This window comes from Polyodon spathula, unplaced genomic scaffold (assembly GCF_017654505.1).
Source record: "Polyodon spathula isolate WHYD16114869_AA unplaced genomic scaffold, ASM1765450v1 scaffolds_3280, whole genome shotgun sequence".
Taxonomy (NCBI): Eukaryota; Metazoa; Chordata; class Actinopteri; order Acipenseriformes; family Polyodontidae; genus Polyodon; species Polyodon spathula.
In genome coordinates, this window is record NW_024474744.1 from 47501 (window position 1) to 52500 (window position 5000).

The following is a 5000-nucleotide window of genomic DNA, read 5'->3' on the forward strand; positions in this document are numbered from 1 at the left end:
TCGCCTCTTGACGGCCAAGACGCAAGGCGTCTCTTAGGACATAGCCCTCCACCTGGCTTAGTCCCATTTCAAGAACCGCCTGGGCAGGCAGGCTCACGCCCTTGACCACTAAACAGTTCCTTGCCCTCCAGATCGCATCACACAGACAGCGTATTAGCACCCACAGCCTACTCCACTGCACTTTGCTTATCTTCCCTTGGTCCTTCTTCAGGGACCCATAGAGCACACGCTGCCTGTCTATGAGCAGCTGACCCCGGAACAAGTCCAGGATGGAGCCTGCCTCACTCCACACCTTCTGCACCTCCATACAGTCCCACAGCGCATGCCCGACAGTTTCTTCCTCCTTACATTTCTCCCTCGGGCACCTGGGAGACCTCCCCAGCTTGCGTGCATACATCACCGCTCGAACTGGCAATACTTCGTGGGCCACCAACCAAGACAGATCTCGATGCTCGTTCATCAGGGCAGGATGACTCGCGTTCTGCCACACCTCTGGCATCTCGTCTAATACAAGGCCATGAACCGGACACATATCCCCATTATCCTGCAGAAAATTAAACAGAGATTTGCCATTAACAACAATTTCAGCCTTACAACCCTCCAAACCCCGGGACACCACAAATCTCTTAATTAATGCATAATGATAGGGCAGATCAAAGGCTGTTGGCACAGACAACGGCACGGACATCCACTTCAGACTCCTCAAATAGGCACTAATATAGTACCTCACAAAACAAGCACCTTTCGACACCCCATTCATACACATAGTGAAATGTAATGCACAAAATTTTGACATTAAGAACATCTGGATATCTGGCATCCCTTTCCCCCCCTTTAATTTATCCTTCCCCACCACACTCCTCCTCACTCTTTCCCACTTCCCCTGCCAAAAAAAACGGAACACAACTCTGTTTAACAGCGTCACCACATTTCTTGGTGGCGGAAACACGACCGCCACATACAAAAGCAGCGGCAAAATTACCCCCTTTAACACCATCACCCTCCCCTCCATTGTAAGCCTCCTCAGCCTCCAAAACCCAAGCTTCTTATTGACCCTGCTCCCCACCTCCTCCCAGTTCTTTCCCCCTGAGCCATTGGCATCAAAAATGACCCCCAAAATCTTAATACAATCCTCCTTAACATTTAATTTAATATTGACCCTCCCATCCCAGTTCCCATAGAACATTGCCTCTGACTTGTCCTGGTTGAGTTTTGACCCGGAAGCACGGCAAAAAACCTCTGCATTCTCCAACGTTCTTCGGATGGACAACTCGTCTCGACAAAGGACACTAATATCGTCCATATACAGGACACATTTTACCTCCTGCCCCCCACTCCCAGGAATAGTTAGGCCTCTATACACTGGGTCCCTTCTCAACGCTTGTGCCAGCGGCTCCATACAACAGATAAACAGGAGCGGAGATAACGGACACCCCTGACGGACGCCACATTCCACACTAATAGGATTAGACAAAAACCCATTTACCAAAACCCTGCTATATACACCCTTATATAGCAGGCCCACCCAGTCTAAAAACCTCTTTGCAAACCCAATTTTTTGCAGAACACCAAACATGAACTGATGCGAGACCCGATCGTAAGCTTTTTCAAGATCTAAATTTAATATACATAATCGAATCCCTCTGTCTCTCGCGTAACAGGTGACATCTCTCATCAATACCAGGCTGTCCGTGATCTTCCTCCCTGGAACGGCACAAGTTTGATCCAGGTGGATAACGTTCCCCAATACACCCCTCATACGTTGAGCCAATAATTTGCTGAAGAACTTAAAATCCTGGTTCAATAATGTGATTGGTCGCCAATTTTTTAGCTCAGTCTTATCCCCCTTCTTAAAAATCAAAGTAATAATACCCTCTCTAAATGAGGGAGGAAACTCCCCTTCCCCCTCCCCACACTCCCGAAACAAGGCCAACAGATCTGGTGCTACCAACTCCCAAAACTTTAAATAAAATTCCACCGGGAGTCCATCCCCCCCTGGTGTCTTGCCCAGCCTCACCCCCCTCACCACCTCATCTAACTCTTCCCTCGTGAAATCCACGTCCAGCTGCCCTCCATCCCCTACCTCCCGCTCCAGATGTCCTAACACCTCCTCCATAACCCCCACTTCAATTTTTTTCTTCCCATAAAGGCCCCCATAAAACTCCTCCACCACCCTCAACAGCCCCTCAGTAGTCTTAACTAAGGCCCCATTACCCCCTTTCATAGAGTCTATTAACTTCCTCCCATCCAACACTTTTTTAAAAAAGTACCGGCTACACTTTTCATTTTCCTCTAAATGCTTTTCCCTGCTCTTAAATAAGAGCCCCTTCACCCTCCTTTCTACCACCCCCCTCATCCTCTTCTTCACTTCCTTGATCTCTTCACTGAAGTCCAGCCCTGCATTGTAAAGCTTAGTTAAGCTCACTAGCTCCTTGAATAAACTCTTCTCCTGCCCTCTCTCCCTCTCCGCCTTCCTCCTCCCCACCCAAATAAAGAAATATTTAATTTTCTCTTTCACCAACTCCCACCATTCTGCCTGGGACCCACAAAGGTCCTTCAAGGACTGCCACTGACCATACCGCTCTCTAAACACCTCACACACCCAGTCATCCTCCAACAACCCACAATTCAACTTCCACACTCCCCTTCCTACATCCACACAATCTGTAAGGTCCACAGCAGCCTTCAGCGCACAGTGGTCAGAGAAGAACATTGGTACCAACACACACTCCTTGCACTCCACCCTCTGTGAGACAAACACAAAATCAATCCTGGATGCCTGGGTCCCATCCCCTTTCACCCAAGTGAACCCTCTTTCCCCCACATTGTTTACTTTAAAACAATCCACCAATCGAAAATCCTCCACTATTTCTTTTAGCAGTTTACTAGCTTTATCCAATTTGAACCCCTTCTTTATCTCTCGCCTATCCTCCATAGTTAACCCACAGTTAAAATCCCCTGCTACAATAACCGGCCTGCTCCTTATCAAATTAACCCTCAACTCTTTAAATAAACGTGCCCTCCCTTCCACCTCGGGCGGAGCATACACATTAAATAAACTAAAACTCTTCCCACAATATTCCGCCTCTACCTCCAGCACCCTACCTTTTTCAATAACTCTGTGGTTTCTAATCCTAACCCCCTTATTTTTAATCAAAACTGCTACCCCATCTGACTTGTTTTCATTTGACCCCGACCACACAGATGGCCCATAACCCCACCTCCCCTCATAAGTACTATTGTCCTCTAAATCAGGGATACCACACTCCTGTAAACACAATATATCACACTGTATCCCACTCAGATATAACAACACCATTTTACCCCTATCACAACTTTTGATACTCCTAACATTTAAAGTCACCACACTCAGAGCCATTGTAAAAAGGGTAAAAGCCATGCACACGCCAAATCTTTCATCATGATATAGCTAAGAGGGGCTTTTCCCCCTCCCCCTCCTGACAACCTACCACCACTTCCTCCCCCATACTTACCGCACCCGAGGCAAACACTCTCACACCCTCCGAATCCAGGAACGGCATCCCCCCGTCCTTCTCCGCACCGCCATCTCCTTTATATTCACTCCTAGAGGAAATGACAGAACTAGGGGACGAAAAACCCTCCTCCCCTACTCCCCCACCTCCTTCCTGCTCTTTTTTCTTCTTCCCCTTCTTTTGCCCTTCCACTCTGAAGAAACCCTCCCCCTCCCCCTTCTGTAACTTCCTTTTCCCTGGAGTCCTCTCCTGATCCATCTCCTCTTCCTCTGGGTTACCTTCCTCCTCCTCCTCCAGCCCTGATCCCTCTACACTAGACCCATCCCGCTCCTGCATCTCACAAAGAATACCTCCCCCCACCTCATCTACAGAACTCACTAAACCACTCTCCATACACACCTCCTCGCTCCTTCCACTGGACCCCTCTCCTAGGTCCTCACTCTCCCCCTCTGATGGAGATACCAGCAAATCATCTGCCAAAACAAATCCCTGCTGCTCTTTCCCCACCTCCTCCTGACTCTCCCTCACCCCCACCTCTCTGTTCTCCTCCCTCCCTCCCCCTTCCTCCTGCTGCTCACATCCCCCTTCCTGTCTCCCATCCTCCTCACTCTCCTCTACTTCCTCATACCCCTTAGCCTTATTGGCGAAGGATTTCGGACAATTCATAAAAAAGTGCTTCTCACTCCCACAGAGATTACACTTCCTCCTAACCTGACATTCCCTGGCCATGTGCCCCTCCTCCTTGCACACATTACATACCACTTTCTTACACACCACCGCTAAGTGCCCCATATCTCCACACTTCCTACACACCTTAGGCTGACCGAAGTAATGCACATACCCCCTGTCAGCACCCAGTGCAATATCAGAAGGTATATGCATAAACCCATCATATGTCCCCAACCCTGTCCACAACTCACACACCACCCTCCATGCCCCAGTCCACACCCCATCATCATCCCTCACTTTCATAGCTTCCCCCTTCACATTACAATACCTCCTCAACCAAGTGCACACATCCTGGCCTCTCACCACCTCTGAGCCCATCCTCACAATCACCACCCTTCGTGCATTATTTGTAAGTTTCTCCAAACTCAAATCCTTTATCACATCACTTCCCCTTAAGCTATTAAACCTTCTCACACAATCCATCATGCCCATTTCAGACGCAAAACTTACATCCCATTGTCGTCCTTTCCCTGTTGTAATAATACAATTCAAATCACTTGGCTTAAATCCCAACAACTTCTGTACAACCCCTCTGGAAAATTCAAGCCTATTCGAAAACAAACTCTCCTCCCCCTCACTCGACTCATTTACAGAGAACCTCACACAATTAAAACGGCGTCCCATTGGACCTGCCATTTTAGAAATTTGGAAAAAAAACACCCACAAAAAGAGAAAAAAGAGAACAATACTTCACTAGAATGCAGATAAGGTGCCCTCAAAGGGTCCCCCTTACCTGCCAAGCAATACCGGCTCTTTCACTGGCTTCTGGTCTTCTCT